The sequence below is a fragment of the Haemaphysalis longicornis genome, unplaced genomic scaffold, assembly GCF_048455015.1.
Source record: "Haemaphysalis longicornis isolate Haplotype H1 unplaced genomic scaffold, Haemaphysalis longicornis Haplotype H1 scaffold_8, whole genome shotgun sequence".
In the NCBI taxonomy this organism is placed as follows: Eukaryota; Metazoa; Arthropoda; class Arachnida; order Ixodida; family Ixodidae; genus Haemaphysalis; species Haemaphysalis longicornis.
In genome coordinates this window covers 133,714,882-133,728,765 of record NW_027526445.1, presented here as the reverse complement: position 1 = coordinate 133,728,765, position 13,884 = coordinate 133,714,882, and the positions used below count along the sequence as shown (strand labels likewise).

The window sequence follows — 13,884 nt, the reverse complement described above, 5'->3', positions numbered from 1 at the left end:
GGCGCAGATGTGTAGGGCAGTGAGCCAACTGAGAACAGGAACTGTACAAGAAGAACAACAAGAAGAAAAAGAAGAGAGAAGGGTCTGGGGGGAAGCCGCTTCACAGGCTGGTCAAGGAAGTGATCCTTCTGTGGGTAGTAGTAACGTATATGCGTCAGAAGTATCCGAGACGCAGAGAGTGGAGGGGAGGCTATTCTCGCTAAAGGAGTAGCAATACACGAGCTTGGACTCCGAGAATGTAGCACGATCAACTGGACTTCTTGACGTCTTGACAATTATGCATTAGCAGAGAAAGGTAGGCCGTAGTATTGTGGCTTTTCATTTGTATTGGGGGTACCTCTGCCTCGCGTTTCCATTGTATGAACATCATCTTTTTGGTTTCTTGCGGCAACTAAATGTGCTTAGGAGGTTTAAATGCGAACACTTTATTTCAATGTGAACTAGATGAACTGGCCGAGAACCTCGGACTGCAGCTTTGGCCCTCATTGGGCAATGCCCTTAATTGGCTGCTTGGCCAGTTCAATTTCGATGGGGATGATTAAAGTCCACTGTGCTGTTCAGCGCGCTAACGTTAATTACGACGTCAGCAAAATTAAAAGGCTTGGTTTACGTCGATTCGCAGATTGCGCGAAACGTTGGATGCGCGAATCTTGATTAAACAACGTAACATAAAAATGTACGCTATCAAGGGTCAAGGGAGAGCAAAACAAATAAAATAATATTCCTGGATACCTAAGAAATCTTTATGATGTAGTCACTGTAAAACCTTCCGTATTAAATGGCGGAACGCAACGTGCCGGTATTGCTTGCGCCGCCCATATTTCATAACAGCTGTTGATCAGGTTCAGAGTCCACCGGCAGCTACACCACACCGCTCAAATATGTCATGGGACGTGCCCAGAGATGCCGGTGTGTCCTCACATTAGAACCATCAAATTTCTTGTTTTTGTACTCTTTTTTCTTCGTTCGGTTACTGTGATAGACGCTCGACCAATGGCTTCTTTCATCGCTACATACGCGCTTTTAGCCAGAACTTGCCTTTCTACTCCCCCACTGGCTGCTTGTGTGCAGTCGTCCACAGGCTTAGCTGGAGCATCATATTCTACTGTAGCGTTGCATAGCGCGAACATTATGAAATAAAAAAATTCAAACTAAAGTGTGAGAATTCGATTGGCATTTTTAAATTGACACCAGGGGAAAATTTGTGACTTAATTACCTCACGCTAAGAGAGGGCCAGAAGGTAGGCGACGATATAAAGACGATGGGCGAGTGTACTTACCGGGCTCACATTTATGGTGTAGTACTTTATACGTGAGTGCAGCACATCTTTATATGTCGAGCGCCACAACTTGTTCACTGGGTACATCTTTACTCGTCTAGAATGACTCAGCTGTGGGGGTCCAGCACTGATCATAGAACACTTTTTCACACACCCCTTATGAAAATTTCTATGTCCAGTCAAAAGACAGTCTGTGTCCCGAAGGAAACAGACTGCGTGCGTCCTGTGTGTTTTCTCTGTGTTGGAATTTCGCCACCGACTTTCTGCGTACTCCAAGTGTCCTGTGTGTTTTCGTCCTCCATGCGTCCAGTCTATCTCCCAAAGGCAACACAGACACCATACGGCCTTTGTGTGTCCCCTATATGTCTTGAAGGCAACAGACCGCATTCGTCCCTTGTGTGTCCCCTGTATTGAAATTTCGCCACCGACTTTCTGCGTCCTCCAAGAATCCTTTATGTTTCCGTCCTCTACGTATCCCACAAGCTTCCACCTTTTGAGTGCCCTTTGCATGCTGTCAAATAACAGCGCCCAACAGCCAGCTGCATGTAGAAAATGTCAGCCAGCTCCACAGTCACTGTTTCATGCTGCAGCTGTTTCTGTAAGAGCAAGCTGACGAAAATCACATGAATCACACGACTCTTGCAAACCTGACTATTTTATTCAGGTTGGATCCATACGTGCTGCTGCTGCCGGCCACACCAGGTGTCGCCTCATCTTTACCCCTCACAGGACGGGATAGCCACTGCCACGCTTGAACCTGAAATGACAAACGCATTGATCGTATATGAAGGGGTTTAAACAAACACGTCTCAAACATCTGCTGGTTATGCTTATAAATATAAAGGAGTGTTCCCATACAAAACTGAACCAAGTATCCTGAAAGAGAAGGTACAACTTCTAGGTTGCAAAATTAGCCACAAAATTTAGACCACATAAATTAACTAATGAGCTTACGAACATCAAATATGACATACTGTTACATAGGCAACACACCCAGAACTAAGTACTGTTTAGATTCATGGCCTCCTCATGACGGGCATTTATACAGCCTCGCAAGAACATTTGAGATGAGATTATTGCAGCAGCACTGTGGGAACAAAGCAATATGGGGGGCAGGGAAGGCAACATAAAATTGCATGAACATGCTAAGACAGGCATTGATCAGTTGTCATCATGAGTAGTTGCTTGTCTACGCGTTCTTTGGAACCTATAAAGGCAACAGTTTTATTGTGCATTTCGTTTACGAGACAGCACTTGCATTGTCTAGTTTGTTTGTCTGTGCTTGCTTACAAAAAGCAAAATGTACATCACCATGAACTGACCAACCTCTAGGTTGGCTCCTCACTTCTTATATTTCCTTGTGTCGATGGGTAGCAGACACAGGAACAGAAATAAAAAACAACCCTAGAAAAACGTGGTGGATAGCACACTTGCACCCATCATTGCTCGCGTGCCACGTGGTCACTCATCCCAACAGATGTACAGTGCACGGAGTGACCCCCAAGCAGCGAAAGCTGGGCGTGGTCGCTCTGTACTTTGTGAAAATACAAGCTACTAGAAAGATTTGACAGATAGCACAAACAGTGCAGGTGCGCCAACTTAGCACCATGGCACGAATTTTTCAACGCACAACAGAAAACGCACCGGTATGTCAGTGACACCGTGGAGGAGAAATTCGAAGACAAACCAGGACATCAGTGACAGTGAAAGGGTTAAAGCGGTCGAATACAGCAAATTTAATTTCAGGGTTTATGCTTACCAGCAATGAGGAAAGCTACCGCAGTAACTTGAGCCGACTACTCTGTAACGTGCACTCAAATGCTAAAAACACACAAGCATTTTTGCATATGTTTGCACACAGAGCATTCATACTGTTCGGAAATAATGCAGGTTTTTCCTACTATAAACATCATAATATTGCCCCCAACCACGCCATTAGATTTGTTTACAAAATATTTTGTTACAAGCACCTGGCCACACCCTGCAATCTTATCCTTTTTTAAGGGAACCGTCTTTTTCCCCTTTTTCCTTTGTATGCTGCACCAGCAGTCCTGTTTCATATGGAAAGGGTGTTTGTTGCTTTGCGATCCCTATCCTAGCTTTTCCTGTTTTTTATTGAAAATGTTCTCGATCTAAATGAATGAGTGCAAAAGAAACCCTGCAGCATTCAATTCGCCAACGCTCATCCATGCACGTCCCTTTGCTGACTCCTTCGAGGTTTGTGTTTTTTTTATGTTTACTGCGGAGCACAAGTTTGCTCCGATAATCTATATTTTTACAAAAACCCTGCATTATCCATGGCTACATAACAATATTCCAAAGTCTGATACACAAACCAGAACCCCCCACAGCTCTTTCTTCAATTGCTGAGTACCCTTCTACAATTGATTGATTGTAGGGTTTAACGCGCCGACGCAACGCAGGCGATGAGGCGCGCAGTAGTGGAGGGCTCCGGATTAATTTTGACCACCTGGGGATCTTTATCGTGCGCCGAAATCTCGTACATACGGATTTTTTTTTTTTGCTTTTCACCTCCATCGGAAAAGCAGCCGCCGCGGCCGGGAATCGAACCCGCGACCTCGTGCTCAGCAGCGCAACGCCTTAGCCACCGCGGCGGGTACCCTTCTACAATTAGGACCATCATTATATTTGCTAGAGTAAATAGCTGTTCGGGGGGGGGGGGGGGGGGGGGGGCTACGATGGCCAGTGAGACTCATTACACTACATGAAACACAGTGGCAAAAAGGCACGCAATACACCCTTTTCACTGCTAGGCACAAGTTGCATCTAGGGCATTGAAGTGAATTCACCTAAATTCTATTTCTGGGTGCATGGAATTGTTTCACTCATGTAATGTAATTCATAATATGACTTTTGAGTAGAAGTCTAAAGATCTAGTTCATCTGTAATAGGCGGTAGAAGAAAAATCCCCACACACTGCCTGTGGGTACCACGCAACTACCACAGTGAACAAGGGTGACACAGTCGTTATTAATTAATTCATGGAGCAAGGACGCAGCCCTGATGCGACAAAAAAAATAAGAAAGGTACCAGGAAGTTTCTCACCCTCATCGGTTCCTTATTTTTTGCCCCATCTCTGCAATGTTCTTATGTCTTAATATCACTAAGGTACCACAAGAATGCCACAATGGTTTTCTATGTTTTCATGTTCTCTCAGCCTTCAAAATCGAGATTTTCATGCATTTCACAGCCGTAATGAACTCCACTTACAGGTCGTGCAGGATAGATAGAAACAGGAGGCAGCCAATCCTTCTGGTAGCTCACAACGTACATCCTCCATGTCAAACACCTGGCCCTGTAAAAAATGGAAGTTCAAGTAGTAAACAAGCCGTAAATATGCGGTATAATGCCGTGAAATACTCGCTCTGACAGGACATGACAGAATTTCTTTTTTGTAGGTGCAAAAAAGGCCCCTTCAGTTCTTTCAAGCTAAAAAATAAGTACAGTGCTCACTGATTGAAACGCAACACTGCGAGCGCGTGGCCGCCAATACATGCAGCGCCGTCCATGGACGCCGCTGTCGCTCCGGGGAACCACTGCCCCGCTTATTGGCAACCGGAAGCAGCAAGCTTATGGTCAAAACACTCTCATCCTCGTGGTATACCACAATGCAACACCTAGCTTCCACGGGCGTCCACTGGCGGCGCTGCATGTAGCGCAGGCCACGCGCTTGCAGTGTCGCGTTTCAATCCGTGAGCACTGTACATACATTACAATCCTTACAAGGCTTTCAGCCATACTTTAAAGGAACAGAAGCATCCTTACACTGAATTAATGTTAAACTAAGCCTATTAAATATCCCTAGGTGGTAGAATGGCCCCAGATTTCCACTGGGCAAGCATATTCTCTGGTCCAGAGGGTGCGAAACGTGGTTACGGCTTTTAAAGGAGCCATGAAGAGAAAACACAAGTTTGGTTCATTCAAAGGATTCCGTTGCTAGAATCATGCTGACACCAATTTTAACATAAACTCCACTCAAATAAGCTACAAATTAGGAACAAAGGAAATGGCCATGCGACCCACTAGCTCATTTCCCGCAACAGAACCTATGTCATACCAGCCAGCTCTGCAGTTAGCGGAGGGCGGCAACAGCAAACGCGAATTAGGCAGAGGCTATAAGCTTGCCGAACGAACTATTTGCGCTTAAATTTAGGGCACATTCTTTTTACAGTAGTAAGAATGGTGGGACCAACAGTAAAGGTTACGAAAGCCCACATAAGCATAGAAGTACCGATGCGTACTGCTGTTGGTACTGCACGCACTATGCTTGGTTTAGCTGCACAGGACTGCGGGGCTTTGGGGTTGTCTCGGACAACAATAGCCGATTGACACAAGCAACGGTGTCTTACGTGACCATATTTGTGGAGCGAGCACTATGTTTCACGAAACGATTATTTTCTCGCTGAACAAAAACAAGCCACGTTTAAATACGGTAAAAACAAAACAAAAGCAGAAAGCGGCTTGCCACGGTATGGTGGCACCATCTAGGTTAACTAACGGTAAAGAAGGTTTCCCAATCGGCTGCAGAGCGGTCGGTTCCTGTGATGTCATTGCAGACCCTGAAAATGCACGATTTAGCGGGAAAACCAAAATTTTAGCTTCAATTAATGAATTTCTCAGTGAATAAAGCATCGTTTGCATTTGGACAAGTGCTGGGGGCACCATACCACACGAAATCTTTCGAATAACACAAACTTGTATTTTGTCTTCATGGCGCCATTAAAATTCTCTCTGAGGCACATGGTAAACGTCTCAGCGTGCCAATACCTCCAATGGGTAGGCAAGTTGAAATGCTGACGAAACGAAAAAACAGGATGGCGAAGGAGCACGGTGGCAAGCCCACGCCCTGTTTAATCTTTTTCGCACCGTGATTGTATCCCCATCACATGCATATTTGTAAGAATAAACACGTTTAACCCATGCTCAACATGTTACGGTCAACACAATTTATGCAAGCCAGCTACAAATAATGTCACACCACACAAGAATTTCTGTCTCATCATGACGATGCTGGATGAGCTTAGGAAGGTGGAAAAATTTCTTGCATTAAAACATAGAAAGCTGCCCTGTGACTGCACCAGCAATGCAGGCTGGAACAGCATGTTTTCAAGCTGCGACGTCTAAACAATTATCTGGTCAAATGTTCACTGCCTAAAGACCTTGTGCATGTGGTACTACTTATAAAGTTGCTAGCAATGCTTAAATGTTGAAAATTCAACGTATATGCAACTCTTACGTATTATAACTACAAATGTAATGCAGCCTCCTTGCATTTCTTTACCCGTAAACGAAAACTACCCGTTAGAACATTGCTAAGCTGCCTACGTCCTGTAAAAAAATATACTGTGGGTCAACTGCCTCCTAAAAAAAAAAAATCGGGGAGTGGGCGTTTTGTTTTACAACCATTAACGCAGTTTTCTTCCTTTTTTTTTTTTTATGCAACAAGCTTTAGCGTCGAATCCACCCAAGCCAAGCGGCCGCCGCTGGGCCGTCAGCATAATATTTTCGTTGCCGGCAATGGCAAGGGGGTCGATCACTCACACAGCATACTGGCCGCCGCTCCTGGAAGCTCATTATGACCGCGCCGACGCAGCCGGTAATTTACAATAAAAGAAGCGCGGCGAGCCGAACACCAAGGAATATACTCAACACGTTTAACAAAATAGCACTGCGGCAACGCGTAATAAAATTTTAACATGCACCACGATAAACAATCACTTACGGCAGAACACGCAGCATTTTTCACACGTCGCGTCGACAGACTGGTACTTGCAGTAGAGACTCTTGATTCACGTAGGCACGCACAACTTGTCAAATGGCGACCTCGATGTGCGTTTGCTACAGCAGCGCAGTACGGCGACGACACAGACGCTTTGCCAGCACTCACGATGTTTCAGGTGGCACAAGAGCACTAACACGTATTATTACGGCAGGAGGAGCACGTAGTAATTCACGTAACACCAGCAAATCGAAAACAAACCACCAAAACCACGCACAACGAACAAACCACGTCGTTTCTTGCGCACAATGACTGCATATATGCTAGCCTAGACTAGACTTATTACTACAGTTGGCTATCTAGCAGTCATAGAGTTTTAGCAGTTACTTTCTTCCTTCATCATCACCCCTGAAGCAAACTAGGCAGACGCCATTATAGTATTTTGTTAAAGTTGATAATAGCAAACATATATATAATGGCAGTATATTTTCTTGATGCGAGCAACGTCTTTTGTTGTCGTAAGTTGTTGCTACTCAAAAGCGAGTAAAAATGGATTAACAAACGAAGTTATTATCATCGTCATCTACATCTAGATTGACTGTTTTGTGTTTTGTTCAGCGTCCAAGCATTCACCCTTCACTGTTTGTGGGCTTTTCACAAACAGAACGGCCGGATAAAAAAATTATTCCCCGCAGACATACGCAAACACACGCGCACACGCATACGCACACACACACACACACACACACACACACGCGAGCACGCGCGCGCGCGCACACACACACGCGCGCGCGCACGCACACGCATGCACGCACGCACTCACGCACGCGCACAAAAGCACCGTGCGTCAAATCCACGCAGGCAAACAATTCACTCAAATGGAGGCTTAGCAAGACTATGTGAGCTCAAGTATTTAGACCTAGGTTTACAACCTCATCGTGTACTATTTTGGTAGCTTGGAGGTTAAGTACTCGCCTACTGATTGAGAGGGCGGTGACCCGCTCAGTGACCTTTTTTTTTTTTTTTTTTTTTACACCGTGTTTTAAGTGAAGGTTTTCTGCCTTAGGTTATATTTTGACATTGTTGTTGCTCTTGTTGCTCTCGTCTGGCTGTGTCCCTTTTTTTTCTGTCGCAATATATTTCTACCGCAAGCTCTGCCCCAAAAAACAGTACACCGCTTCAGCATTTAGTTGCAAGGATAAGCCATTTTACAACGACCCTGAAGGAAAACACAGACTAGGACAATCGGAAGCCACTTTTTAGGTTGTTTTTGTTTTCATTGCTTCGTTTTCTATTCGGCTTTTTGTGTTCTTTTTACTTTTTCTGGTCTGTATATTCTTCTCCCTCCCACTTTTTTTTCGTAATGGGAGGGACGAGGCACTTCGAACAGCCTCGTTCAATATGTATCCTTCTTACGCCACTGTTTCATACAAACGTACCAGTTGGTAATATTAATTCTGCGAATTTATCAGACCTTACTAGCACGAAATAACGTATACAGTGCTGCAGAATTTCCACAAACCATCGGCATTGTTTCTTACCATCTCTAGCCAAGCCAAAAAACTTAACCTTTCGAGTATAATTAAGGCTTACATGCTCGACTTTATGTTTACTTGAGGAAGCACAATCTTCAGAAAAATAATGTAAGGCAACAAATAGTTATCCTTCCTCCCAGTGTCCTAGAGGCAACACAAAAGACATAAGTCAGTCTTTTGACTTCATTTTGCCTTCAGTACATACATAAGCAACAGCATTACGGCACACAGAAGAATTAAGACAGCAAATTCAAGTTCTATCTTACAGCCTTTGTCCTAGAGGCAACACAGGGGAAACAGGCCAAAGTCTTTTGACTTCATTTTGCCTTGAGTACACACATGGGCAATAGCATTGCGGAACTCAGAAAGAGAAGAAAGCAAGTCATTTTTAAAGTTTTATACCTCTCATCCGAAATAAAATCTTCGTATAGAAATTTAAACTTTGTCTTTACCATAGTACATATAAAGGTAAAACATCATGGCTGTTTATCCGGCAGTCTATAAAAAGTACACAGCCTGCTTATGTCCTAGAGGTAACACAAAGGAAAAGTCAAAAGAAAGGCCACACAGTCAACATGCAGGAGACACAAAGTAAACAGAAAGGAAAAGTTCATTTTCATAAGGGACTGTTAGATGGCGGAACACTTCTGGGATCTGCGGAAAGAACACTACGCAGACAGAGACAATGATGCTTCTGGGCCTCTACAGCATCGGCGTGCGCACATCGCTTAGCTCCACTGCGACGTGGAAAGCACTCCCGGCGCGGCAGTTTTTTTTTTTCTTTCATGAAAGCACTACACAATTTGCAAAGAGGCAGAGAGCGCTACAGCCAGTTCCTGAATGGTTGGACTTCGTTGAAACACCAACTGCAATTAGTTAATCATAAAAGGACAAATCAAAGGGGGATTACGGCGAGCTGCTTAAGGCATGTGCCTGTTGCATTTTGTTTTGTTTTGACTAGCTTCCTTTAGGTCGAAGCCAGGCAAAAATGAAAAAAAATGTGGCGGTCCAGTATTTTGGTACTCGTTTGGCATCCCGGATGACTATTGCTGAAATCCCACTCGCGCGAAGTTGAATCATTTTCTTTTAAATTTTGTTCTTGCATGCGTCCAATCAAAATCGGTCGTCATTTCAAGATTTCAGTTACTTGTTCGTGATCTTTTGAGAAGTCATCCATTTTGTGTACCGCGCGTTATCGTTTTTGTGCCCAAACATTCGACCACCTTGTGCACCACGGACGCCAGATTTTGGAGCAACAATTTTAACTAATGCATTTGCATTGGACCGCACTGTAGAGTGGCTAAAAGTTCCGTTTCCCATTACAGAGGAATAAAAAATATAAGTATTTTTTTGATAAATTTATTTTTGTTTCGTACCGCTCACTGGGGCCGATGCAATTAATTTCTTGTTTTTCAACGTAGGCATTTTTATTCATTCTTTTGTGTCTATATCTGTTTGGTCATATTCGCATTTGGCTAAGGGATCCACTTGTTCAATCACGATTTCGTATTGTACCTTTGCCAGCTTCCATCAATTCTTTCGTATCGGTATTGATTTGTATCTCAAAGGTTCAAAGGGACCAACTGACCCACCCTGCTTACACCGCAGAACATGGTCAAGAATTGCAGTACCAACTACTGAGAGCGTTATGCCTTTTTATTTTGCAAACGGAATGGTTGTGCTCACAATTACCACCCACTAAAGACTACGCCGTGCTACAAGTATAAAGAAATTTACCATCCCTTCCCAATGAAAGTTAGGAAAACCGGGAAAGCTTCCTAACATAAAAACTGCGTGGAAAGTTGGTCCCAAACTTCGCTAAAAGTGCGTCCGTCCTTCTCTGAAACGGCATCCAATCGAGCCTCAAATTTTCGAAGACCCCAATCGCGAATGAAGAAGGAACGCAGGCGACAATTTTTCGTGCATTAAGTAAACGAAACTATGGACAATGTAAGTTTATACCATTTTAAGACTTCTTCATGATCGATGCGTCTATTGCTTTAGCTGGAACAAGTCCTTTTTCGCGATTTTCAAATACCTGTTTTGACTGAATGGAAGCTCGGTTTCACGAACGCGCTGTGTGTCAAGAGGTCTTTTCAGAGCTTTTAGGTCGATGAACTGGTCTACAGGGATACGCATTAGTTTATTTAACGGAATGCCATTGGTTCAGCATAAACAGCTTTAATGAATAGCGTTACTAGAAGACCCCACCATTCCGATAAAAAAGGCATCATTTCCAAAGCCAAAAGCCTTGCGTTTCTGAGGGATTTCAATTTCAGTATTCGTAGACGAGTTTACAAGAAGTTCGAACTCCTTCCCTCTTTACGACAAATCTCCAAGACAAGAGGGGGCAACCATAACTGTTGTAGGGCAAGCTTGCGGTCTGGAAGCCCAAAGTAAGCCTAACAAGCTACCGCACTTACGCTCGGAAGCTGGATCGACATCACTCACGGTTATAACGCACACCAACAAGAATATATGTAACAGCCGTCGCGAGCCATGCAAAACACATGCAGACGGGTGTTTGACTAACGGAGTATTGGCCACAAATGAACGCCCGTTGCCATTTTCAAAAGGCAACTCAGTTGGTACCCGTGATTGATGCAGAAAAAGCTAGATTTCGGAGTAGTCCAACACATTTGTGGACATTTTCAGTGCTGGCTCCGACGCGAGCTACCACAGAAACATCAAAAACCACCAAAACATAACATCATTGACAACCGAACAATGATACTGGTAGTGCCATAAAATGACAGATCCATTCCGACGATACTCGATTCTACACAAAACACTTATAGGCGTTATTTGTGGTTACTGTTAGGGCCAAATTCGGGCTTGTGATTCAGTGTGCACATAATCTTATACGCTGTCTTAAATGAGAAGCAAGGGTTGCACGTCCTGTTCAAGGCTCAGACGCAGGCCCAACTCCCGCTGCAGATAACCCATAACCTCGTGTTCATCATCCAGGAATGGCTCACTTTCAAGGCAACCACCTCGCGACCACCGGAACAGGCGTTTGCCATCCAGACACATCCAGGATCCATTTTTCATCATGTGGTCCCACGAGCAAAAAGCGCCGCAATGTTTTTTCGGGGTGTGGGCCGCAAAACCAGTTGAGCGGAACAACGTCCAGCCAATGCTTACGCCCAGCATCCACGGTGTAGAGTAATTTTCAGACGCTGTTGCCACATTGGTCTTTTTTGGCAATTGACACCTCCAACGTTCCGTGGAGCTCGGGAGCGTTCAGATGCCGCACGCGGTACGGCTCCGCGTCTCCCTTCAAGGGTAGTGCACGATGGACGCCGGTAACCACAATTCCCACGTCCACAAGGTACCGGCTGCCGTCATCGTCCGCCAACTGCTTGCAAAGAATGAGTTGTTCTTCTTGGGAATTATGGTCGGATCGTTGTGTGGCACGAGGATGCGTACGCCAGACGTCCGCAGCTGGAGGCGATATCCGAGGGCAAGCAGCAGACGCCCAAAGAGGGAGTTCAGCTCGAAGCAGCAGCCCCCACGTTGTGTAACACAGCATCACCTTGTGTAACACAGCTTCGGCGTGTAATAGTGCCGGTCGGCCCAATGATTGGTCGATATTCGCGAAAAGAACACGCTCCAGGTCAGCTTGGATTAGAGTGTCGAGGTTGCGTCTTGTGGGCTCAGTGGCGACGCCTACCGGGAAGAGCCTGAGGTACTCTTGGGCTTGAGAGGTGGATAGCGGCTCCATGGGGACTCACTCCAGCCCGGTGCGCATTCTTTCATGGATGAGGAGTAAGGACCAACATGACATTGAATACTCCCTGTCTCCATGTTATGATTGGGCACTTGTTGTTCTGGCGAGGGCTTCAGGAGCTTTCTTCAGCCGCGTGGCTACAGCAATTGGGTCGCGTTAAGTGAATGCGTCATGCGCCTTCGTCGAAATGGGGCATGGTACAGACACAAGTGTTTCCACGGATGCTATCGTTCTAAAACGGAAAAGACTATAGTCGGTCGATGGCATTAACGGCAAGCGTTTTAGATGCCAAGCATCTCATGGTCGGGGCTATGTCCCTCCCTTGTTGTTGTGCCGTCCACATCCCCACTGCGCATGCTCGGCTAGCTGAACGCCCGGTGGTGTCTTACCGTTTAATGGCTCCTGGAGCGACAGTGCGGCCGGTGTCTTCCTGGGCCGCCACGAGACGAGCACGCTTCCCCTTTAAGGGCTCATGGAGCGACAGTGTTGCAGGTGTCTTCCTGGGCCGGCACAAGACGAGCACGCTTCACGCGCCTTCGACGTTTCATCATCGTCGGCGGTGGCGTGCGTCGGCGAGTCTCGGCGGGCGGCGATTACAAGCAGCCCACAACCATCCGGGGAACGTGCATCGACCTCATCTTCAGCAACTTTAGGGTTCATCCACTACAACAGCCCTTGACTTTACATTTCACAGATCATAAGACGGTCGTAATCAAAGCGGAACGGCAACCACAGCTCGACGTCACCTACGTTGAATATGATGATGATAATACCTAAATAAATACAAACTCATACCACGTACAATGTCTCTCTCTCTCGCTCTTTCTCTCTCTCTCTTTATTGCCTCTCCACTCTAACACCCCCCCCCCTCCGAATAAAATTACACCATCTTCCCGTAGCATGCTTATGGTCGAGCCTGTTCCCTCCTTTGTTGCACCGTCCACACCTCCACTGCGCATGCGCGTCTCTCCACCATTCTCCTCGTCACCCTACCCACGCGTCTCCTTACTCTAACACCACACACCAACTCTACTCACACTACTTACTTCAACTCTACTTACACACCAACCAAACCCCACTCCTGCTTCGCATCCTCCTCAGGGTTCCCCCCACGGGAATATGATGAAATTTTATTTCATGGGTACAGAAGTGGCTTAGTGCGACACGTGCGGATTTCATGGAGTGTGTATGTACGCGACATCTGAACATACTCGCTTCCAAATATCTTTTAAGCTTAACTTTATGCTGCCCGGAATTCTTCCGAGGTTTGAGATAATACTTCAGGCCATAACGTATTTAAGGGTATTGAGGATTACGCGGCTGCACACATTTAGCACGAAGATTGTATCCTCCCGGTACAGGTTTTCTTACACTTGAGAAATATGTTATACAATGATGCATCTCTGGAGCTCAAAAAGTATATCTCTTTACGTGCGTACTATCCGGATTAATCAGCCTAGCCATCGTTTCTACGAACTTCTCCCAAACAGCGAGAGGACCTCAATGAGGTGAAGGAGTGAAGCACGTCAAAGCAAGGACCTCACTTCGGTCCTACTGAATGACAGTAACAGATAATGCGTGTATACTACAGGTCACAAA

At 45.5% G+C, this 13,884-nt stretch overlaps 1 long non-coding RNA gene across 1 annotated transcript; it reads right to left on the bottom strand.

Annotated features, from left to right (window-relative positions):
* Nucleotides 1-1,939: 1,939 nt before the first annotated feature.
* LOC144149339 (uncharacterized) lies at nucleotides 1,940-7,644 on the bottom strand. The gene is made up of 3 exons (XR_013318275.1): nucleotides 7,024-7,644; nucleotides 4,512-4,596; nucleotides 1,940-2,037 (listed from the first exon to the last, which is right to left on the bottom strand). It is a non-coding gene; the product is annotated as an uncharacterized LOC144149339 (long non-coding RNA).
* Between the last annotated feature and the right edge of the window lie 6,240 nt (nucleotides 7,645-13,884).